Below are 26540 nucleotides of genomic sequence, written 5' to 3' on the forward strand. Positions count from 1 at the left end.
TTTTGTCTCACAACCACCACCACACTCTATTCCACCTATAGTGTTATATCCATGGCTCGTGCTCATATATTACATGATAGTTATAAAAAGTTTGAGAATGTAAGAGTGCGAAAACAATTACTTGGCGAATTCCGGGGTTGTGCATGATTTACATTAGTTGTGTGAGGATGATGGAGCATAGCCAGACTATATGATTTTGTAGGGATAACTTTCTTTGGCCTTGTTATTTTGAAAGTTCATGATTACTTTGCTAGTTTGCTCGAAGTATTACTGTTTTCATGTCAATAGCAAACTATTATTTTGAATTGTACGGATCTGAACATTCATGTCACGTGAAAGAAGTTGCAAAGGACAACAATGCTAGGTAGCACTCCACATCAAAAATTCATTCTTTATCGCTTCCCTACTCGAGGACGAGCAGGAGTTAAGCTTAGGGATGCTATATACGTCTCCAACGTATCTATAATTTTTGATGGTTTCATGCTATTATCTTGTCAAACTTTGGATGTTTTGCATGCCTTTTATTTATTTTTTGGGACTAACTTATTAACTCAGTGCCAAGTGTCAGTTCCTGTTTTTTTCCATGTTTTTGACCCCTTTTAGAGGAGATTTTGAAACGGAGTCCAAACGGAAGAAAATCCCCGAATTTTTTTTCTGGAACAGAAGAAGATCGGGGAGCTTGGGAGCCAAGCCAGGGGAGCCCCAGGGGCCCCACAAGCCCCCACCCCGCGGACAGGGGGGAGGCCGCGCCATCCAAGCTTGTGAGCCCCCTGAGCGTCCCTTGACCTAGGGGTTGTGCCTATATATTCCCTAAAAATCCACAAAAAATCAGGAGATCATCGAAAGGTACTTTTCCACCGCCGCAAGCTTCTGTCTCCGCAAGATCCCATCTGGGGCACGTTCTGGTGCCCTGCCGGAGGGGTGAATCGGACACGGAGGGCTTATTCATCAACACCATGACCTCTCCGATGATGCGTGAGTAGTTCACCATAGACCTACGGGTCCATAGCTAGTAACTAGATGGCTTCTTCTCTCTCTTGGATCTTCAATACAAAGTTCTCCATGATCTTCATGGAGATCTATCCGATGTAATCTTCTTTTATGGTGTGTTTGTCGAGATTCGATGAATTGTGGATTTATGATCAGATTATCTATGAATCTTATTTGAGTTTCTTCTGATCTCTCTTATGCATGATTTCATATCCTTGTAATTCTCTCCGAGTTGTGGGTTTTGTCTGGCCAACTAGATCTATGATTCTTGCAATGGGAGAAGTTCTTGGTTTTGGGTTCATACCGTGCGGTGACCTCACCCAGTGATAGAAGGGGTAGCGAGGCTCGCATCATGTTGTTGCCATCAAGGGTAAAAACATGGATTTTTCATCATTGGTTTGGGATTATCCCTCTACATCATGTCATCTTGCTTAAAGCGTTACTATATTCGTCATGAACTCAATACACTAGATGCATGCTGGATAGCGGTCGATGTGTGGAGTAATAGTAGTAGATGCAGAAAGTATCGGTCTACTTGTCTCGGACGTGATGCCTATATGTATGATCATTGCCTTAGATATCGTCATGAATTTGCGCGGTTCTATCAATTGCTCAAGAGTAATTTGTTCACCCACCGTAATACTTGCTATTTTGAGAGAAGCCTCTAGCGAACACTATGGACCCCAGGGTCTACTCCACACCATATTTTCAGCCTTACACTTTTTACTTCGTTGCACTTTCCGCCTTCAGATATCACTTTGCAAACAATCTTGATGGGATTGACAACCCCTTTGAAGCATTGGGTGCAAGCTTGTTTGTGTTTGCGCATGTACTTTGGACTTGACGAGACCCTCCTTCTGGATCGATACCTTGTTTCTCAAACTGAGGGAAATACTTACTGCTCTTGTGCTGCATCACCCTTTCCTCTTCAAGGGAAAAACCGACGCAAACCAGAGAAGTAACAAGAAGAATTCCTAAGCCCCAGGGAAGGACTTTTGTTGCCGCAACATACTATCATTACTACTTTGTATCTTTTGGCAACAATATTATGAACATGTGTATCACTACGATCGAGATTCAATAAACCATTCATTCTAGGTGCAAGACCATTTAAGGTATAATTCAAGTAAACAGAATAACCATTATTATCTTTAGATGAATGATCGTTTTTTCCATTAACATAATCCAATCATGTCTATGCTCAACGCAAACACCAAATAACAATTATTTAGGTTTAACACTAATCTCGATGGTAGAGGGAGCGTGCGATGTGTGATCATATCAACCTTGGAAACACTTCCAGCACACATCGTCACCTCGCTTTTAACTAGTCTATGTTTATTCCATAGCTTTTATTTCGAGTTACTAATACTTAGCAACCGAACCGGTATCTAATACCCTAGTGCTACTAGGAGTACTAGTAAAGTACACATCAATATCATGTATATCCAATATACTTTTGTCGACTTTGCCAGCCTTCTCATCTACCAAGTGTCTAGGGTAGTTCCTCTTCAGTGACTGTTCCCCTCATTACAGAAGCACTTAGTCTCGGGTTTGGGTTCAACCTTGGGTCTCTTCACTAGAGCAGCAACTGGTTTGCGTTTAATGAAGTATCCCCTCATGCCCTTTCCCTTCTTGAAACTAGCGGTTTCACAAACCATCAACAATTGACGCTCCTTTTTGATTTCTACTTCTGTGGTGTCAAACATCGCGAATAGCTCAAGGATCATCATATCCATCCTTGATATGTTATAGTTCATCACGAAGCTCTAGTAGCTTGGTGTCAATGACTTTGGAGAATTATCACTGTCTCATCTGGAAGATCAACTCCCACTCGATTCAAACAATTGTAGTACTCAGACAATCTGAGCACATGCTCAATGATTGAGCTCTTCTCCTTTACTTTTGCAGACAAAGAATCTTGTCGGAGGTCTCATACCTCTCAACAAGGGCACGAGCATGAAATCCCAATTTCATCTCTTGGATCATCACGTATGTCCTCCGATGTTCGAAACGTCTTTAACGCCTTAATTCTAAGTCGTTCAAGCAATATGCACTTAACTATCATGTAGTTATCAAAACGTGTATGTCGGATGTTTGCAACATCCATAGATCACGCTTGAGGTTCAGCACACCGAGCGGTGCATTAAGGACATAAGACTTCTGTTTAGCAATGAAGACAATCCTGAGTTAAAAAATCGAGTCCGCATAATTCCTACTTCCATCTTTCAACCATATTTTCTCTAGGAACGTATCAAATACCATAGAGCTATATTGTAAGTTACATCATAATTTGCAAAGACCTATTTGACTATGTTCATGATAATTAAGTTCATCTTATGAACTCCCACTTAGATCGACATCCCTCTAGTCATCCAAGTGTTACACAATCCACGTCGACTAGCCCATGTCCGATCATCACGTGAGACGGACTAGTCATCAATGGTGAGCATCTCCATGCTGATCGTATCAACCATACGACTCATGTCCGACCTTTCGGTCTCCTGTATTCGAGGCCATGTATGTACATGCTAGGCTCGCCGAGTCAACCTAAGTGTTCTGCGTGTGTAAACTGGCTTAGACCTGTTGTATGCGAACGTTAGAATCTATCACACCCGATCATCACGTGGTGCTTTGAGACAATGATCCTTCGCAACGGTGCACACTTAGGGGAATACTTTCTCGAAATTTTCATGAGGGATCATCTTATCTTTGCTACTGTCGTTCTAAGCAATAACATGTAAAAAACATGATAGACATCACATGCAATCATATAGTGACATGATATGGCCATTATCATCTTGCTCCTTTAATCACCATCTTCGGGGCACCATGATCATCATTGTCACCGGCATGACACCATGATCTGCATCATTGTGTCTCTGTGAAGTCGTCACGCCAATCTATTACTTCTACTACTATAGCTAACGTTTAGCAATAAAGTAAAGTAACCAACATGCCGTTGCATCCCATACAATAAATTAAGACAACTCCTATGGCTCCTGTCGGTTGTCATACTCATCGACATGCAAGTCGTGAATCCTATTACAAGAACATGATCAATCTCATACATCACATATGCAACATAACATTCTTTTGGCCATATCACATCACATATCATACCCTGCAAAAACAAGTTAAACGTCCTCTATTTGTTGTTGCAAGTTTTACGTGGCTGATTTAGGTTTCTAGCAAGAACGTTTCTTACCTACGTGACAGCCATAATGTTGATATGCTAATGCGATTTACCCTTCATAAGGACCCTCTTCATCGAATCCGATCTGACTAAAGTGGGAGAGACAGACACCCGCTAGCCACCTTATGCAACTCGTGCATGTCTGTCGGTGGAACCATTCTCATGTAAGAGTACGTGTAAAGTCGGTCCGGGCCGCTTCATCCCATGATGCGGCCAAATCAAGATAAGACTAGTAACATCAAGCAATTGAAAAAATCAGTGCCCGCAACTTTTGTGTTCTACTCGTGCATAGAATCTACGCATAGAACCTTGGCTCGGATGCCACTGTTAGGGAATGTAGTAAATTCAAAATTTTCCTACGCCATACAAGGATCTATCTATGGAGAGACCAGCAACGAGAGAGGTTGTAGAGCATCTTCATACCTTTGAAGATCGCTAAGTGGATGCGTTACTATGAACGCGGTCGATGGAGTCGTACTCGCAGCGATTCAGATCGCGGTCGGTTCCGATCTATGTGCCGAATCACGGCACCTCCACGTTCAACGCACGTACAACCCGGTGACGTCTCCCACGCCTTGATCCAGCAAGGAGGAGGGAGAGGTTTAGGGCGATCTCCGGCATCACGACGGCGTGGTGGCGGTGGAGCTACGAGGTATTCTGACAGGGCTTCGCCAAGCACCGCGGAAGATGAGAAAGAGGAGAAGCCGGGCTGCGCCGAGAGAGAGATTTCGTGTGTCTCAAATCAGCCAAAACCTCCACTATATATAGGGGGAGAGGGAGGGGTGCCCCCTTTAGGGTTCCCAGCCCCAAAGGGTGTGGCAGCCCCATCTATTGGTGGTGGTGGCGGCCAGGGCAAGAGAGAGGGGGGTGGCACACCCCAGATGGGCCTTAGGCCCATCTTCACCAGGGTTTCCCCCCTTCCTTCTCTTCTGGCGCCTTGGGCCTAGGTGGGAGGTGCACCAGACCACTTTGGGCTGGTGTCCTTTCACCTTTGGGCCCATTCTAGCCTTTGGTGCTAGTGTCCCCTCCCGGTGGATCCCCGAAACCCTTTCGGTGGTCCCGGTACATTACCGGTGACGCCCGAAACAATTCCAGCGACCAAATCCTCACTTCCTATATATAATTCTTTGCCTCTGAACCATTCCAGAGCTCCTCATGACGTCCGGGATCTCATCCTTGACTCCGAACAACCTTTGATAACCTCGTATAACAATTCCCTATAACCCTAGGGTCATCGAACCTTAAGTGTGTAGACCCTACGGGTTCGGGAGGCATGCAGACATGACCGAGACACCTCTCCGACCAATAACCATCAGCGGGGTCTGGATACCCATGGTGGCTCCCGCATGTTCCATGATGATCTCATGGATGAACCACGATGTCAAGGATTCAATCAATCTCGTATACAATTCCCTTTGTCTGGCGGTATGGAACTTGCCCGAGATTCAATCGTTGGTATCCCCATACCCTGTTCAATCTCGTTGCGAGCAAGTCTCTTTACTCGTTCCGTATCACATCCTCCCATGACTAATTCCTTAGTCACATTGAGCTCATTATGATGATGTTCTACCGAGTGGGCACAGAGATACCTCTCCGTCACACGGAGTGACAAATCCCGATCTCGATTCATACCAACCCAACAGATACTTTCGGAGATACCCGTAGTGCACCTTTATAATCACCTAGTTACGTTGTGACGTTTGATACACCCAAAGCACTCCTATGGTATCCGGAAGTTGCACAATCTCACGGTCGAAGGAAAAGATACTTGACATTAGAAAAGCTTTAGCATACGAATAACATGATCTAGTGCTATGCTTAGGATTGGGTCTTGTCCATCACATCATTCTCCTAATGATGTGATCCCGTTATCAATGACATCCAATGTCCATGATCAGGAAACCATGATAATCTATCGATCAACGAGCTAGCCAACTAGAGGCTTGCTAGGAACACATTGTGATCTATTTATTCACAGATGTATTACTGTTTCCTGTTAATACAATTATAGCATGAATAATAGACGATTATCATGAACAAGGAAATATGATAATAACCATTTTATTATTGCCTCTAGGGTATATTTCCAACAGTCACTGCCGAGCCAGGCACCATTGTGCTAGCCCTTCTTGGAAGAGCTACTAGACATGGCGGCGAGCAGAGAGAGGTCGAAGGGGCGGCGTCGACTTGCTTGACGGTGAAGATGAAGACGACGAGACTCTCTGTTTCTCTGGGCTCATGGAAGGAGGGAGCGCGAGTGCGGGGCGAGAAGGGGGCGAATGGCCACCTCGGTACCCCCCACCCCATTTAGACCCCACGAAGGAATATGGGGAGGGGATCCGGTGCGCACCGGTCCCATTATCTCCGATTATTATGGAGGCTTTTACGACTCCCGAAACCAACCGTTGTGGAGTAAATCCGCACAAGATCCTCCGCACGCGGGCCGAGGGGGTGTCATGGCGGGACCCAGGGCTCAGGCCAGTCCTGTGAAACTGAACAAACCATCATCATGTCAGGTCGGGCCTGGCACGTGGCGCGATTTGCGCAACCTACGACGAAGCGGAGACGTCGCTTGGAAGCCAGACGGCTTCCGAGCCAGCGTTCCCTGCCGCAGGTGGCGACAGGAATTCAACAGCAAACAACTTAAGCCGGCGAGGCCGCCCGCTCGAAGGGGGCAGGCCTCTCCAGCGTCGGGGACTACTGTCAGGGGGATAACCCCCGGGGTAGGCTCATCGAGCCTACTCCTTTGCCTTCAAACAAGAAGGAACAACAAGAACCATTCTGCAAGGCCCAAGTCCCGCTGGCCGGCTAAGAATTACCTGCCGGCTAGGGGCGAGACAACCAACTCTTTGGCCGGCCAGGAAGCACCTGCCGGCTAGAGGCCAGACGGCTACCTCCCCGTGCCCGCCTAGGCCAAGCCAGCCGGCTAGGGGCGAGGCGGCCGTTCCTAGGCCGGCTAGTCAAGCAGGCTAGCCGGCTAGGAATCACATGTCACATCAGACCGTAGGTCATGACGAGACCCTACGGTTAAAGGTGGCTACGCGTCAGCAAAGGTATCGGATCGTGGTGAACAGTAGGTACAAGCGTTGGCGGCCACACCGCTGACCTCCTCCGGCTCCGATCCATCACCCTGCACAGTGTCGGCCCGTCAAACTCCCACTCCATTACTACACTCGGTGTGGGAACAGTGGAGACGACCGTACTGCGTGACTATGACGATCCTCGCTGAACGACGCCGAGCGTACCAATGTGTCCTGCGTAAACCTTATGCGAGAGCCTTATTGGCTAGCTGACAGGTCCCACAGCCAGACGGGACCTCGCAGCCGGCGGGCCCCTCAAGCGACAAGACTAGACCGAGTGGCCCCCCTGGCCAGCCGGCGAGGCTGCCAGCCAGGCCCCACTCTTGTACCTTTTATCCATATTGTAGGTCGGTGGGTTTCGTCTATAAAACCCCCCGGCCCCCTCCATGAAGAGGGTTAGTCAACTCAGGACACACACCAACCACATAGGAGAGGCAGACGTGAGCCGGCAGCTCCTTCTTGCTCCTCCGCAATACAGCTCCAGGAGCACTTTGTAGTCCCATTCATACATCATACACTCCGGCAGGATTAGGGTGTTATCTCTACAGAGAGCCCCGAACCTGGGTACATCGTGCGTTCCATGCTTGTACCATCCTCGTTCCCAGCGCTCTCCGGTGCCACTTCGGTTGCCACCATCTTTAGCCTACCCATGGCTTATGTTTTCAGTAAACACCGACATCGCTTATCTCAAAAAGGGAAACACTTATGGGATCAAATTAGTATTTGGCATTGGTTTGCTTGGGATGCATGTTTGAGATGTGATTATACTTGTTGCTCCAAGATTAAGGCTCTACACCTTCCCTTTCAATGTGAATTTAATGATAATAAAACCTTGGCTTCTTATGCTAACAGTATATATGATTACTATGATGTGGAACGAATAGAAGAATTTGTTGCTTTTAAAGGTGCTTACGAAATTGCTTCTTTGCTTGAAAATTATGATGATGTTCCTTACAAGTCTGAAGAAATTTCCATACTTAAATATTGCTATGATAATTATGAATACAATATTGATATTAATGAAATTATTGAAAGAATGACGGTTTCCTTGGAAGATATTAATATTTTGCAGGAATCTATGGAAGAAGAAATTTCTAGTACTATGAGCTCATTAGATGAAAAAGACGAGGAGGAGAGCGAAGAACAAAAGGAGGAAGAGCGAATTAGCTACCAGTGCCCACCTTCTAATGAGTGTAACTCTTCAACTCATACATTGTTTAATTTCCCTTCGCACATACCGAAGGATGAACGCTATGATGATTTTATGATCCCTTGGATTCATTTGAAATATCCCTATTTGATTAAATAGATCCTTGCTATGCTTGTGCCCATGATGACAATATGAATTATGCTTATGGAGATGAACTTGCTATAGTTCCTTATGTTAAGCATGAAATTGTTGCTATTGCACCCACACATGATAGTCCCGTTATCTTTTTGAATTGTCCCAACTACACTATATCAGAGAAGCTTGCTCCTATTAAGGATTATATTAATGGGTTGCATTTTACCACTTCACTGATGATTTTGATTTTGAATTCTCCTAGCTCCACTGTATCAGAGAGAGGAACTACGTCTCCACCTCTTTATGTTTCCAACACGATAAAATTGCAAGAAATTGCTTATGCTATGTATTGGCCTTTACTTGATGTGCATGAATTGTTATTTATGATATGCCGATGCATAGGAAGAGAGCTAGAGTTTATCATTGCATGATATATGTTTCTTTGTGCTCGCTAATAAATTACATATCATTTGAATTAAAATTGGCTTTGATATAGCCTTGCATCCGAGTGGATCCATTACCTGAGCACTTTATGCCTAGCTTAATGGCTTTAAAGAAAGCGCTGCCAGGGAGACAACCCGGAAGTTTTAGAGAGTCATTTATTTATGTTGTGTGCTTTTAAAATATTTAAAAACAAATATATATATATATATATATATATATATATATAGAGAGAGAGAGAGAGAGTCTATTCGTCACCCAGGGTGCAGAATAAGTTATTCTTCACCCGAGATAATATTACGACTCTGTTATAAATAAGTTATATCAGGAATACAAATAATTACATCTATATTCATTCACTACGTAAAATTTGACATAAAAAACAAAGATACGGGTCATAAGACAAAAATTGCATTTTATGTATATTTTACACTATTTTTCTATGTTTGTAATTTTACGTGACATAAAATATTTTTTATGGTGATTATATATTTTCTTACGCTCGCTTTCTATGTATGAAATAAGGAAAAAAGTTACGAAACGTGAAATTACGGTACATTGATATTAAAAAAGAGGGGATGAAGAATAACTATTCCTCACCAAGGGTGACAAATAGTCAATCCACATATATATATATATATATATATATATATATATATATATATATGAAAGTGAGAAGGACGAGCACCGTTGAAGTGGGGGCTAGCTTTGAATTTTGTTCATGCCCATAAAAACATTGTGAATCTTGATTATAGAAAAATGTCAACAAAAATAATTATCCCCTTGTATAAATACCATTGTATTTTAAAAATAATGTGCCAAGATTTGCCTTTAGGATGATTAGATTGCTTGTTGGTATGTGCGGTGCAAAAGCAGAAACATTGGCTGTAGTGAATTTACAATTTTTACTGGAACGTCAAGAAGTTTATGAAATTTTATATAGCAATGTTATGGAATTTTTTTAATTCTTCCTAATGTTTCAGAATTTTTTAAGTTGCACAAGTATGGTCAATGTTCAGATTACTAAACAGTGTCTTGCTTTTTATAGATTCTGTTTTTGATGCATTGTTTTGCTCATTTAGATGAAACTATCGATCGTATCAGTGGTATTAGCCATGGAGAATTTATAGTACAGTAGCTGTAATGAAAAAACAAAATATGAACGGGTTTGCAATAATACTTAAGGTAGTAATTTTCATTATTATACAAACGGATCTCACGAGTTTTGTGTGGATGAAGTGTTCGAAGTTCGAGGAGGTCTCGATATGAGGAGATTGAGGAGTGGCAAGAGTTCAAGCTTGGGGATCCCAAGGCACCCCAAGTAAACATCCAAGGAGACTCAAGCGTCTAAGCTTGGGTATGCCCTGGAAGGCATCCCAATATTTCTTCAACAAGTATCCGTATGTTTTCGTCTTTGTTTCATTCACGTGATATGCGTAAATCTTGGAGAGTCTTATATGTTTAGTTTACACTTTTATTTTATGCACCATGTTGGTATGATATTGTCCATTGGTGATTTATAGAACGCTCATTGCACTTCAGTTATATCTTTTGAGTATGGCTTTATAGAATGCTTCATGTGCTTCACCTATATCATTCGAATATTGGATTGCGTGTTTCTCCTCACATAGAAACCCATTATTTAAATAATGCTCTTTTGCTTCACTTATATTTATTAGAGCATGTTCTTTTCTAGGAAGAATTAAACTTTCATGCTTCACTTATATCTATTTATAGAGTCAAAAGGAAGTAGTCATTTACATGGTTAGTCATAAAATCCTACATAAAGCTTGTAGATCAATGAGTATGATACGTTTGATTCCTTGTAATAGTTTTGCGACATTAAGATAGTAATACGTGGGTGCACTAGTTGATGATTGTGGATTAGTAAGAATATTGATGTTAAGGTTTGTGATTCCCGAAGCATGCACATATAGTCTCTGGTTATGCGATGAAGTTGGAGCATAACTTATCCCCGATTGAAATCCTTAGTGCTGTTAATCGGAGTCGGGCGATGCGAGTAGTGCTTTGCTTCGAGAGAGCTAATAAAATCTTGCAATAAGTATGTGAGTTCTTTGTGACTAATGTGAATCCATGGATATACGCACTCTTACCTTTCCGCAATTTGCTAGCCTCTACAGTACTGTCCATTGCCCTTTCTCACCTCGAGAGTTGGTGCAAACTTCGGAGGTGCATCTGAACCCCGTGATATGATACACTCTATCACACATAAGACTTATTATATCTTCCTAAAAACATCTGCCATACCTACTTATTATGACATTTCCATAGCCATTCCGAGATATATTTCCATAGCTTCCGTTTTGATGACTTGAGCGTTCATTTTCATATTGCTTTGCATTATCGTAAGATAGCTATATTTACATGGCTTGTCCATTTTTTGATGTTTGTTCTACGCTAGATCATTGCACATCCTGGTACACTATCAGAGGCATTCATATCGAGTCATACTTTGTTTTTGGTACCAAGTTGTAATATTGAGTTATAAGTAAAAAGAAGTGTGATGACCATCATTATTCATTATTAGAGCATTGTCCTAGTGAGGAAAGGATGATGGAGACTATGATTCCCCCACAAGTCGGGATGAGACTCTGGACGAAAAATGAAAAATGGGGGAGGCCAAATGAGCCCACCACAACGGAAAAAAAGAGAAAGAAAAAAAGAAAAAAGAAAGAAAAAGAAAGAAAAAAAGAAGAGAAAAAAGGAATAAAAAATAAGAGAAAAGAGTTAAGGGGCATGCTAATTCCAACTTGTGCCTCAAAGTGGCACCATGTTCTTCATATAGAGAGTCTCTTGTTTTGTCACTTTCATATACTAGTGGGAATTTTTCATTATAGAGTTTCATGCACAACCACTTATTTCATATTGAGCTTTCATAAACTTATAACTCTTAGTGCATTCATTGCATGACAATCCCTACTCCCTGCATTGATATCTATCTATTGATGGGCATATCCATAGCCCATTGATACGCCGAGTTGATGCGAGACTTTCTTCTTCACTTTTATCCCTTTGAAACCTACCACCATATTCTATTCCACCTTTATGCTATATCCATGGTTCAAGCTCATGTATTGAGTGAGTAATAAAAGGCCGAACCGTGTTAAAAAGTATGATCCAATTGCTTGATTTGCTACCAAGGTACTCACGATTTATACCTTATGCTAGCAAGACCAAGCATGAGAAGCTATATGACTTTGTAGGGGTAGCTTTCTTTAGCATTGTTATTTTGAAAGGACATGATTGTTTGATAGTAAACCTCAGTATCAATGTCCTTTTGTCAAATGATAGACTATTGCTTTGAATCACTCGTATCTTAATATTCATAACATGATTAGATATATGATCAAGATTATGTTAGGTAGCATTCCACATCAAAAATTATCTTTTTATCATTTACCTACTCAAGGAGGAGCAGGAATTAAGCTTGAGGATGCTGATACGTCTCCGTCATATCTATAATTTTTTATTGTTCCATGCCAATATTACACAACTTTCACATATTTTTGGCAACATTTTATATGATTTATTGGACTAACATATTGATCCAGTTCCAAGTGCGAGATCTTCTTTCTTGCATTTTTTTGTTTCGCAGAATATCCATATCAAACGAAGTCCAAAGACGATAAAAAATTATGGAGATTTATTTCGAATATATGTGATTTTTGGGAGGCTCGAGCAACGCAAACGGAGGCCCACATCCTCCACTAGACACAAGGGCGCGCGTGGGCCCCCTGGCGCGGGGTGGTGTCTAGTGGTCACTCCTTCAGTCAGTTGGGTCTCTTACTCGGTCGCAAGAAAGCTAATTTATGGATAAAAATCCCCTCAAAAATTCATCTTGATCGGAGTTACGAATCTCCGGGAATTTAAGAAATAGTGAAGGGCCAGAAAGGAGGAACATGAAATAGAAGAGAATAGAGAGGGAGATCCAATCTCGGAGGGGCTCCCGCCCCTTGGATTCCATGGAGGCCAAGGACCATAGGGGAAACTCTCTCCCATCTAGGGGGAGGCCAAGCAAGAAGAATAAGGAGGGGGCTCTCTCCCCTCTCTCCCGGTGGCGCCGGACTGCCGCCGTGGCAAGGAGCGTGACGATGGTCTACATCAACAATCTTGCCGCCGTAAACACCAACTCTCTCCCCCTCTATGCACTGGTGTAACACCTCTTTTCCTACTATAACTCTCTACTTAAGCACGGTGCTCAACACTACATAGTATTTCCCAATGATATGTGGTTATCCTATGATGTTTGAGTAGATCCATTTTGTCCTACGGGTTAATTGTGATATGATGTTATTGATATGAGCTGTGTGTTGATATGGTGCTGTCCTAAGGTGCCTTTCATGATGCACACATGTGGAGGATACACGCTGGAGAGTTTGCAATATATTCATGATTTTCTTATAGTTGGTGGCGAGAGTGATAGAAACTTACACCCGAGTAAGGGAGTTGTGCGCGTATGGGAGTAAAGAGGACTTGATGTTTAATGCTATGGTTGGGTTTACCTTAATGATTTCTAGTAGTTGAAGATGATTGCTAAAGGTCCAATCATAAGAACATATGATCCAATGACCGAAAGTGTGTTAGTGTATGTCTCTCCCTCATTGCGCATCATAAGTATCTATCATGTTATATTCAATTTCCTATGGACAATCTTTCTCTTGCGTTACACAAAAAGCTTTCTACTAAACATCCCCTAACTTTTATTTACTTGCTCTTTATTTTTCCGCAAAATATTTTCATACTTGTTCTAGGTAAATTAAGCATTTGCGTGCATAGAGTTCTATCGATGATTGATAGAACTTGAGAGAATATTAATTCTACATTTAGCTCCTCATCGGGTTTGACACTCATACTTATAGAGAAAGTCTACAAACGATCCCCTACACTTGTGGGTTATCAATCATGTCGATGCTTTGAAGATGGAGATCAAAAGCACAAGATGATGATGGCTATATCATTTCACTATTATGATTTGCATGTAATATTAATCCTTTTATGCATATTATTTTGCTTAGGACAACAGTAGCATTATAAGATTTTCCCTCACTAAGATTTCAAGATAAAGTTGTGTTCTCCCAAAGTGGGCACCCTTGCGAAGGTTCATCGTTTGGAGGCACCATGTTCGCATACAATGGGTGTAAGCCAGTTTTGCTAATGCAGAACACTTGGGTTAAACTTGACAACCCTAGCATGTACAGACATGGCCTCAGAACACGGGAGACCGAAAGGTCGAATATGAGTCATATAGTAGATATGATCAACATGGAGATGTTCACCATTGAAACCGCCTCATCTCACATGATGATCGGACTTGGGTTCGTGGATTTGGATCATGTCACACTCGAACAACCTGAGAGATGTTGAGTTGAATGGGAGTTCTTCACTAATATGATTAATTGAACTCATTATCATGAACAATAGTCTAAGTTGTCTTTGCAAATTATTTTGTAGATCAATGGCTTGCGCAGTAGATCCCCTAAATTTTAGTGTGTTCCTAGAGAAAGCTAAACTGAAAGATGATGGAAGCAACTTTGCAAACTGAGTCCGTAATTTGAGGTTTATCCTCACATCTTCGCAAAAGGCTTATGTCCTTGATGCACCGCTTGGTGCACCGCCCCCTCCAGTGTCGTATGTGGATGTTCTGAACGTCTGGCACACACGTGTTGATGACTACATTGTTCACTGCGCCATGTTGTACGACTTAGAATTGGGACTTCAAAGGCGTTTTGAACGTCATGAGATGATCCAGGAGTTGAACTTTTTTTTCAAGAAAATGCCCGGATCGAGAGGTATGAGGCCTCCGATAGATTCTTTGCCTACAAGATGGAGGAGAATAATTTTGTTAGTGAGCACATACTTAGAATGTCTCGGTACTACAACCGTTTAACTTAGCTCGGAGTTGATCTTACGCCCAAGACGATCATTGACAGAGTTCTTCACTCACTTGCACCTATCTATAAAGGCTTCATGATGAACTATAATATGCAAGGGATGAAAAAGTCAGTCTCCGAGCTACTCGCGATGCTGAAAGTCGTGGAAGTAGAAATCAATAAGAATCATCAAGTGTTGATGGTCAATTAAACCACCCGTTTCAAGAAGAGCAATTGAAAGAAGGGTAACTTCAAGAAGAATGGCAAAGAAGTTGCCGCTTCCGTGAATAAACCCAAGGTTGGACCCAAGCCTCAAACTCAGTACTACTATTGCAAGGGAACTGGCCACTCGAAGCGAAACTACCCAAAGTAGTTGGCCGATAAGAAGGTTGTCAACGTCAACAAAGGTATATATGATATACATGTAATTGATGTGTACCTTACTAGCTCTCGTAGTAGTACCTGGGTATTTGATACCGGTTCGGTTGCTTGATACGTCTCAAACGTATCTATAATTTTTGATGGTTTCATGCTGTTATCTTGTCAACTTTGGATGTTTTATTTACCTTTTATATCTTTTTTGGGACTAACTTATTAATTCAGTGCCAAGTGCCAGTTCCTGTTTTTTCTGTGTTTTTGACTCTTTTCAGATCTGATTTTGGAACGGAGTCCAAACGGAATAAAATCCCCGAAATGAATTTTTCCAGAACAGAAGAAGATCGGGGGACTTGAGGGCGAAGGCAGGAGGCCCACAGGGAGCCCATAAGCCCTGTAGCCGCGGCCAGTGGGGGCTCGCGGCTACCAAGCTGTTGGCCCCCCAGGAGCTCCCCTGCCTTAGCTCTTTGGCCTATATATTCCCTAAAATCCCAGAAAAAATAAGGGCGTCCACGAAACCACTTTTACGCCGCCGCAAACTTCCGTTTCCGCGAGATCTCATCTGGAGACCCTTCCCGGTGCCCTGTCGGAGGGGACTTTGGAGATGGAGGGCTTCTACGTCAACATCATTGCCTCTCCAATGACTCGTGAGTAGTCTACTTCAGACCTACGGGTCCGTAGTTAGTATCTAGATGGCTCCTTCTCTCTCTTGGATCTTCAATACAAAGTTCTCCAGATCTTCATGGAGATCTATCCGATGTAATCCTCTTTGGTGGTGTGTTTGTCGAGATCCGATGAATTGTGGATTTGTGATCAGATTGTCTATGAATTATATTTGAGTCTTTGCTGATTTCTTATATGCATGATTTTATATCCTTGTAAGTCTCTCCGAGTCTTGGGTTTTGTTTGGCCAACTAGATCTATGATTCTTGCAATGGGAGAAGTGCTTGGTTTTGGGTTCATACTGTGCGGTGACCTTTCCTAGTGACAGAAGGGGCAGCAAGGCATGCATTGTGTCGTTTCCATCAAGGGTAACAAGATGGGCTTTCATCATAGATTTGAGATTGTCCATCTACATCATGTTATCTTGCTTAAGGCGTTACTCTGTTCTTATGAACTCAATAAACTAGATGCATGCTAGATAGCGGTCGACGTGTGGAGTAATAGTAGTAAATGCAAAAAGTATCGGTCTACTTGTTTTGGACGTGATGCCTATATGTATGATCATTGCCATAGATAACGGCATGACTTTGCGCGGTTCTATCAATCGCTCGACAGTAATTCGTTCACCCAGCGTCTACTTGCTTTCATGAGAGAAGTGATACGTCTCCAACGTATCTACTTTCCCAAACTCTTTTGCCCTTGTTTTGGACTATAATTTGCATGATTTGAATGGAACTAACCTGGACTGACGTTGTTTTCAGCAGAATTTCCTTGGTGTTATTTTTGTGCAGAAATCAAAGTTCTCCAAACGTCCTGAAAATTTATGGGGAGCAGTTTTGGAAAATATCAAAAATACCTGCGCCAAATTCCACCTCAGGGGGTGGGCCAGAGGGCCACAAGCCCCTGCTTCGCCACCACCCGCCCTGGTAGCGGTGGGCAGGCTTGTGGGGCCCACAGGCACCTGCCGCCCCCAACTCCAGCTCTATAAGTTGTCTTTCGTTACAGAAAAAAATAAAAAGAGATGTTTTCGCTTTTCGATACGGAGGCGCCGCCACCACCTGTTCTTCATCTGGAGGGCAGATCTGGAGTCCGTCTTGGGCTCCGGAGAGGGGAAATCATCGCCATCGTCATCGTCAACCTTCTTCCCTCTCCAATTCCATGAAGCTCTTCGTCGTTCGTGAGTAATGTATTCGTAGGCTCGCTGGGTGGTGATGAGTAGGATGAGATCTATCATGTAATCGAGTTAGTTTTGATGGGGATTGATCCCTACTATCCACTATGTTCTGAGATTCAATGTTGCTACTACTTTGCCATGCTTAATGCTTGTCACTAGGGCCCGAGTGCCATGATTTCAGATCTGAAATTATTATGTTGTCACCAATATATGTGTGGTTCAGATCCGATCTTGGAAGTTGTAGTTACCTACTATGTGTTATGATCCGGCAACCCGGGAGTGACAATAACCGGAACCACTCCCGGTGATGATCATAGTTTGAGGAGTTCATGTGTTCACCATGTGCTAATGCGTTGGTCCGGTTCTTTATTAAAAGGAGAACCTTAATATCCCGTAGTTTCCTTTTGGACCCTGCTGCCACGGGAGGGATGGACAATAGATGTCATGCAGGTTCTTTTCCCTAAGCACGTTTGACGACACACGGAATGCTTGCCTATATCACATTGACGAACGGGAGCTAGCCACTCATCTCTCCATGTTATAGTTGTTGCATGATGAATATTATCCAAACAAATCACCGACCCATTGCCTATGAGTTTGTCCTACTGTGATTTCAGATCTAAACCTATTATGTTGTCGCCAATATATGTGTGTTTTAGATCCTATCTTGCAAGTTGTAGTCACCTACTATGTGTTATGACCCGGCAACCCCGGAGTGACAATAGCCGGAACCACTCCCGGAGATGACCATAGTATGAGGATTTCATGTATTCACCGCATGTTAATGCGTTGGTCCGGTTCTTTATTAAAAGGAGAACCTTAATATCCTGTAGTTTCCATTAGGACCCCGCTGCCACGGGAGGGATGGACAATAGATGTCATGCAAGTTCTTTTCCCTAAGCACGTATGACTACACACGGAATACATGCCTACATTAGATTGATGAATGGGAGCTAGTTACATATATGTCCGTGTTATAGCTGTTACATGATGAATCACATCTGTCACACTCATCCATCACCGATCCACTGCCTACGAGTCTTTTATTACTGGTTCTCGCTATGTTACTTTGCCTAGGCTTGTCCCTTGCTACAAAAGGGATTGGGCCACTTTGCTGCTCCTGTCACTACTGTTGTTACTTGTCACTTTGTTGCTGCTGTCACTACTCCTGTTACTTGTTACTTTGCTGCTGCTGCTGCTACTACTGTTCCTTGCTACTCCGTTGTTACTTGTTGCAAGACTTTGTTGGCGCTAACATCCCGTCAACAAGGCTCTTTCTGGAGCCGTTGCCGGGGATTGTCAAAGCTTTTTTTGGTGACGTTGCTATCATACTACCTTGCTACTGATACTGTGCTTGCACACACTAATCTTTCAGGTGTGGTTGAATTGACAACTCAGCTGCTAATACTTGAGAATATTGTTTAGCTTCCCCTTGTGAGCGAATCAATAAACTTGGGTTGAATACTCTACCCTCGAAAACTGTTGCGATCCCATACGCTTGTGGGACATCAGAGAGCATGCTTAAAGACTTTATCACTTCTCAAAAATCCTTCAACAAGAGTGTAGAAGAGAAATTAGAAAAATTAGATAGTCTCTCTTCTAAGTTGGACAACATAGCTCATGATGTAGAAATGCTTAAAATTAGAACTTCCCCCCTTGAGGAAAGGAACACCACACCCATGAATGCTATCCAAGTCCAAATTAATGAGAACATAAGAATGCTAGCTAAACTTAAAGATAGATGGGCTAGAGAAAAGAAGAGGAAGATAGGATTATGAGCCTTCCCACACACACTACCATTGCTACTATACGAGTTATTGAGGATCTCAGAACTTTTAGCACCGATCACACTCCTAGTCCCAATGGACCTATTAATGGTGATGCTAATACCTCAACTATAGGACAAGAAGGTCCTTTGAATTTAGAGACCACGAAAAGAATGATCTTAGATGACATTAGTGCCACTTTAATTAATGGTAGTAATCTTGATTTTGGTAATTGTAGTCTTCCCGAAGTTATCACCTTTTTGCAAAGAATGGCTAAAGGCCCCCACACTAGTACACTCAATATTGCCTTCACCGAGCATATTACCAATGCTCTTATAAAATCTAGGGAGGAGAAGCTCAAGCTAGATACTTCTATTCCTAGAAAACTAGAAGATGGTTCGGATCCTGTGGTCAAGATTAAATTGAATAATATCTCTTGCTTTGCTTTATGTGATCTTGGAGCTAGTGCCTCCGTTATGCCCAAAAGAATGTATGATATGCTTGATTTGAAACCTTATGATCAATGTTCTTTTGGTGTTCGTCTTGTTGATTCTTCCATAAAGAAACCTTTAGGGAGAATTGATGATGTGCTTATTGTTGTCAATGATAATTATGTGCCCGTTGATTTTCTTATTATGGACATTGAGTGTGATCCCTCATGTCCAATTATTTTGGGACATCCTTTTCTCTGCATCGTTGGTGCTATCATTGACATGAAATAAGGGACCATTAGATTCCAATTTCCCCTTAAAAAGGGAATGGGACACTTCCCTCGGAAGAAGATTAAGTTACCTTATGAGTCTGTTATTCGGGCAAGTTATTCTTATGGAGTTGATAATACTTGATCTTTTTGCATCATGCCTAGCTCAAAGGCATAAAAGAAAGCGCTTGTTGGGAGGCAACCAAATTTGTTTTTACTTTCAGTTTTCGTGTTCTTGATTCTTGTTACTATTGTAGCAACATCATTTTATCTTTATTTTCAAGCTTTGTACCAAGTTTTAGCCTCCGATTACAAGAAAGTTCAAAAGTTGTGACACGATGTCCAGAAACAGATTGTGTCTGCTTGACGGAAAAATTCACCAAAAATCACCAGATCATCTTTTTGATCTGAATTGTTTTGACAACATGCTCTATATAATTGTCTTTGTGGCATCTGTTCTGAGTTTTTTGATTTGAGTTGCAGAAGTACCCCGATTTTTTTTACTACCTATTGTTCTATTTTTCACATATTGTGCCATGTTTTGCATTTTCATCATTTTGCAAATCTTAAGCTTGTTTTTCCTTTGCAAAAACCTTTTGGAAATCATGAGAAACAGTAGCTTTTCATGAAAATCATTATTTCCAGTAGGTAATGAATTATTTTATCATGGGTACTAACCACTCTAATCAGCTTATGAAGAGTTTCGTATAAAGGGAGTTTTCAAGTATGCGATGGAAGATGATGAAAGAAGATCTAGGAGTGCCAAGCGCTCAAGCTTGGGGATGCCCCATGCTCCCCCAAGAAATATTCAAGGAGACTCAAGTGTCTAAGCTTGGGGATGCCCTCGTGCATCCCCTTCTCTATCAAATCATCAATTCGTCCATCTCCATGCTAAATTTTTATCACTTCATATGTTATATGCTATACTTCGACCGTCCCGCTCTTTACTCTTTAGTTTTTTTTTAGTTTTTCTTGTTGTTCATAACAAGTCGGAACCTAGCCTACCTTGTTTAGGAGAGAACACAACATAGTTTTTCATGTTTATCTTTTTTGTGTGTTCTTTATCTTTACATAGCTACTGTCATGCCTAGCTCTTAATTTTCATGCTATACCTTTTAAGAGCTTATATTTAGGTTGCTTTTGGAACTCTCTTGAGTTATCATGCTTATCTTTATTAGAGAGTTGGCTTGTTGCACTGAGTTGTGGGTCTTGCATGAGTAGGTAACTGAAGTTTCTATTTAAGTATAATAGTAACTTGCAATAGTTTTGAGGTATTGGTTTGAGTAATGTTTGGACTATTGCTGCCAAGAGCTTGAGCCTATTAGTGATAGGTGTCGTACTTTGGGAAATCCATGTGTTTTTCAAAAACTAAAAATTGTTGAGAACTCTAGCTACTAGATTGGTCGCTAACCTCTGGAGGGGTTGGAACATATAGAGTACCCTCACGTTACCATGGGTCGAGGATGCCCAAGGATAACCAAACCCCCAAACATTCCTCCTCGGGGTACTTGTCTCTTTGTGAATTTCCTAACTAGATAGAGAGTTACCGATAATAAGTGTATGAGTTCCTCGAACTAATGTGAGTATTCGATTGTTGGCACCTCCACCATCCATATTTTGCTAGCCTCTTCGGTACCATGCATTGCCCTTTCTCATCTTGAGAGTTGGTGCAATATTCGCCTGTACATCCAAACCCTTGGCATGATACGCTCTGTCATCATAAGCCTCATTATATATTTCCTCAAAACAGCCACAATACCTGTTGGAAATATGCCCTACATGCAATAATAAATTAGTTATTATTATATTTCCTTGTTCATAATAATCGTTTATTATCCATGCTTGAATTGTATTGATTGGAAACTCAAACATATGTGTGGATACATAGACAACACACGGTCCCTAGTGAGCCTCTAGTTGACTATTTCGTTGATCAAAGATGGTCAAGGTTTCCTGGCCAGGTGCAAGTGTTGTCACTTGATAACAGGATCACATCATTAGGAAAATCATGTGATGGACAAGACCCAAACTATGAAAGTAGCATATCGATCGTGTCGTTTTATTGCTATTGTTTTCTGCGTGTCAAGTATTTTGTTCCTATGACCATGAGATCATATAACTCATTGGCACCGGAGGAATACCTTGTGTGCATCAAACGTCACAACGTAACTGGGTGACTATAAAGGTGTTCTACAGGTATCTCCGAAGGTGTCCGTTGAGTTAGTATGGATCAAGACTGGGATTTGTCACTCCGTGTGACGGAGAGGTATCTCGGGGCCCACTCGGTAATACAACATCACACACAAGCCTTGCAAGCAATGTGACTAAGTTTAAGTCACGGGATCTTGTATTACAGAACAAGTAAAGAGACTTGCTGGTAACGAGATTGAAATAGGTATGCGGGTACCGACGATCAAATCTCGGGAAAGTAACATACCGAAGGACAAAGGGAATGACATACGGTATTATATGAATCCTTGACACTAAGGTTCAACCGATAAGATCTTCGGAGAATATGTAGGATCCAATATGGGCATCCAGGTCCCGCTATTAGATATTGACCGAGGAGTGCCTCGGGGCATGTCTACACAGTTCTCGAACCCGCAGGGTCTGCACACTTAAGGTTCGGCGATGTTTTAGTATAGTTGAGTTATATGTGTGGTTACCGAATGTTGTTCGGAGTCCCGGATGAGATCACGGATGTCATGAGGGTTTCCGGAATGGTCTGGAGACGAAGATTGATACATAGGATGACTTCATTGGGTTACCGGAAAGTTTTCGGGCATTACCGGGAATGTACCGGGAGTGACGAATGAGTTCCGGAAGTTCACCGGGAGGGGGGCAACCCTCCCGGGGAAATCCCAAAGGACTTATGGGTGGCGCACCAGCCCTTAGAGAGCTGGTGGGACAGCCCAAGAAGGCCTATTTTGAGTAGGTGGGAAGGAAGAGAAGGACTCCACTTTCCAATCCGATTTTGAGTAGGATTGGAGTAGGAGTCCTACTCCCCTCTTGGCCGGCGCCCCCTTGGAGACTTGGTCCTCAAGGCAGCCTCCTCCCCCTCCCTCCTATATATAGTGGTGATTTAGGGCTGATTTGATATAACTTTTGCCATGTGCAACTCGGATCTAGACACCATAGTTTTACCTCTAGATCGTATTTCTGCGAAGCCTTGTAGGAGTAGATCCTTCACCACCACGGGAGCACCGTCACTCTGCCGAAGAACTCATCTACTTCTCCGTCTTGCTTGTTGGATCAAGAAGGCCGAGATCATTGTCGAGCTGTATGTGTGCTGAACGCGGAGGTGCCGTCCGTTCGGCACTAGATCGGAACGGATCGTGAGACGGATCGCAAGACGGTTCGTGCAACGGATCACGAGACGGTTCGTGGGAAGGATCGCGGGACGGTTCGCGGGGAGGATCGAGGGACGTGAGGACGTTCCACTAGATCAACCGCGTTTCTTCAACGCTTCCTGTTGTGCAATCTACAAGGGTACGTAGATACATAAATCTCCTCTCGTAGATGGACATCACCATGATAGGTCTTCGTGCGCGTAGGAATTTTTTTGTTTCCCATGCGATATTGTCCAACAGTGGCATCATGAGCTAGGTTCATGCATAGATGTAATCTCGAGTAGAACACAAACGGTTTTGTGGACGGTGATGTTCGATTTGCTGCCCTCCTTAGTCTTTTCGCGATTCCGCGATATTGTTAGATTGAAGCGGCCCGGACCGACATTTATGCTTACGAAAGACTGGTTTCATCGGTTGACATGAAACCTCGTTGCATAAAGATGACTAGCGGGTGTCGGTTTCTTCAACTTTAGTTGAATTGGTTTTGACCAAGGCGGTCCTTGGAGAGGTTAAATAGTAATTTGCACATCTCCGTTGTGGTTTTTGTGTAAGTAAGATGCGATCTACTAGATATCCATAGCAACCATGTAAAACATGCAACAACAATTAGAGGACGTCTAACTTGTTTTTGTAGGGTATGCTTGTGATATGATATGTCCAATGACGTGATGTGCTATATTGGATGTATGAAATGATCATGTTGTAATAGTTAATATCGACTTGCACGTCGATTGTATGGCAATAGGCAGGAGCCATAGGGTTGTCTTTAAACTAATGTTTGCGTTTGTAGATGCGTTTACTATATTGCTAGGACGTAGCTTTAGTAGTAATAGCATAAGTAGCATGCCAACCCCAATGGCGACACGTTGATGGAGATCATGATGATGGAGAACATGGTGTGGCGCCGGTGACAAGAAGATCGAGCCGGTGCTTTGGTGATGGAGATCAAGAAGCACATGATGATGGCCATATCATGTCACTTATGAATTGCATGTGATGTTAATCCTTTTATGCACCTTATTTTGCTTAGAACGATGGTAGCATTATGAGGTTATCTCTCACTAAAATTTCAAGACGAAATTGTATTCTCCCCGACTGTGCACCCTTGCTATAGTTCATTGTTTCAAGACACCACGTGATGATCGTGTGTGATAGACTCAACGTTCACATATAACGGGTGCAAAGCAGTTGCACACGCAGAACACTCGGGTTAAACTTGACGAGCCTAGCATGTACAGACATGGCCTCGGAACACAAGAGACCCAAAGGTCGAGCATGAATCGTATAGTTGATATGATTAGCATAGCGATGCTTACCACTGAAACTATTCTCGACTCACGTGATGATCGGACTTGAGATAGTGGATTTGGATCATGTACCACTCAAATGACTAGAGAGATGTACTTTTTGAGTGGGAGTTCTTAAGTAATATGATTAATTGAACTAATTATCATGAACATAGTATAATGGTCTATGCAAATTATGATGTAGCTTGCGCTATAACTCTACTATTTTTATATTTTCTAGAGAAAATTTAGTTGAAAGTTGATAGTAGCAACTTTGCAGACTGAGTCCGTAAAACTGAGGATTGTCCTCAATGCTGCGCAGAAGGCTTATGTCCTTAATGCACCACTCGGTGTGCTGCACCTTGAGCGTCGTCTGTGGATTTTGCAAACATCTGACATACACGTTTTTGATGACTACGTGATAGTTCAGTGCGCAATACTTAATGGCTTAGAAGCAAGGCGCCGAAGACGTTTCGAAAACGTGGCGGAACATAAGAGATGTTCTAAGAGATGAAATTGAGATTTCATGCTCGTGCCCTTGTTGAGAGGTATAAGACCTCCGATAAGATTCTTTGCCTACAAAGTAAAGGAGAAAAGCTCAAATCGTTGAGCATGTTCTCAGATTGTCTGAGTACAACAATCGCTTGAATCAAGTGGGAGTTAATCTTCCAGATGAGATAGTGATGGTTCTCTGAAGTCACTGCCACTAAGCTGCTAGAGCTTCGTGATGAACTATAACATATCAAGGATAGATATGATGATCCTTGAGCGGTTCACAATGTTTGACGCTGCGAAAGTAGAAATCAAGAAGGAGCATCAATTGTTGATGGTTAGTAAAACCACTAGTTTCAAATAAGGCAAGGGCTAGAAGGGATACTTCATGAAACGGCAAACCAGTTGATGCGCTAATGAAGAAACCTAAGATTGAACCCAAACCCGAGACTAAGTGCTTCTGTTATGAGGGGAACGGTCACTAAGGCGGACTTACCCTAGATACTTGGTAGATAAAAAGACTGGCAAAGTCGACAGAAGTATATTGATGTGTACTTTACTAGTAGTCCCAGTAGCACGAGGGTATTGGATACCGGTTCGGTTGCTAAGTGATTAATAACTCGAAATGAAAAGCTACGGTATAAATGGAGACTAGCTAAAGCCGAGGTGACGATATGTGTTGGAAGTGTTTCCATGGTTGATGTGATCAAACATCGCATGCTCCCTCTATCATCGGGATTGGTGGTAAAACCTAAATAATTGTTATTTAGTATTTGCTTTGAGCATGAACATGATTGGATCGTGTTTATTGCAATACGATTATTCATTCAAAGAGAATAATGGTTATTCTATTTGCTTGAATAATTACCTTCAATGTTTTATTGAAATCTCGATCATAGTGTTACACATGTTCATAATATTGGTGCCAAAAGATACAAAGTAATAATGATAGTACCACTTAGTTGTGGCACTCCCACTTGAGTCATGTTGGCATAAAATGCATGAAGAAGCTCCATGCTGATGGATCTTCGTACTCACTCATTATTGAAATGTTTGAGACATGCAAACCATACCTGTTGGTATAAGTGCATGAAGAAGCTCCATAGAGATGGATCGTTTGGACTCACTTGATTTTGAATCACTTGAGACGTGCAAATCTTGCCACATGAAACAAGAGAGTAACTTGTTGGGAGTAATACATTTCTGATGTGTCCAGTCCAAAAAGTGCTGAGGCACGCAGTGGATATCGTTATGTTCTTGCTTCACTAATGATTTGAGTAGATACTGGAGTATTTACTTGATGAATCACAAAGTCTGGAATATTGAAAAAGTTCAAAGCTATTTCAGAGTGAAGATCGTCATGACAAGAGGATAAACTGTCTACGATATGATCGTAGAGATGAATATCTGAGTTACGATTTTTTGGTACGCAGTTAAGACAATGTGGAAATTGTTTCGCAGTTCATGCCACCTGTAACACCATAGTGAGATGATGTGTCTAAACGGCATAGCCGCGCCCTATTGGATATAGCGCATACTATGATGTCTCTTATCGAATTACCACTATCGTTTATGGGTTATGCATTAGAGACAACCGCATTCACTTTGAATAGGGCACCACGTATTTCTGTTGAGATGACACAGTATAGACTATGGTTTGGAGAAACCTAAGCTGTCGTTTCTTAAGAGTTTGGGGCTGCGACGCTTATGTGAAAAAGTTTCAGTGTGATAAGCTCGATCCCAAAGCGGATAAATGCATCTTTATAGGATATCCAAAACAGTTGGATACATCTCCTGTCTCAGATCCGGAAGCAAAGTGTTTCTTTCTAGAAATGGGTCTTTTCTCGAGGA

Source organism: Hordeum vulgare, chromosome 1H (assembly GCF_904849725.1).
Source record: "Hordeum vulgare subsp. vulgare chromosome 1H, MorexV3_pseudomolecules_assembly, whole genome shotgun sequence".
NCBI classification, from domain to species: domain Eukaryota; kingdom Viridiplantae; phylum Streptophyta; class Magnoliopsida; order Poales; family Poaceae; genus Hordeum; species Hordeum vulgare.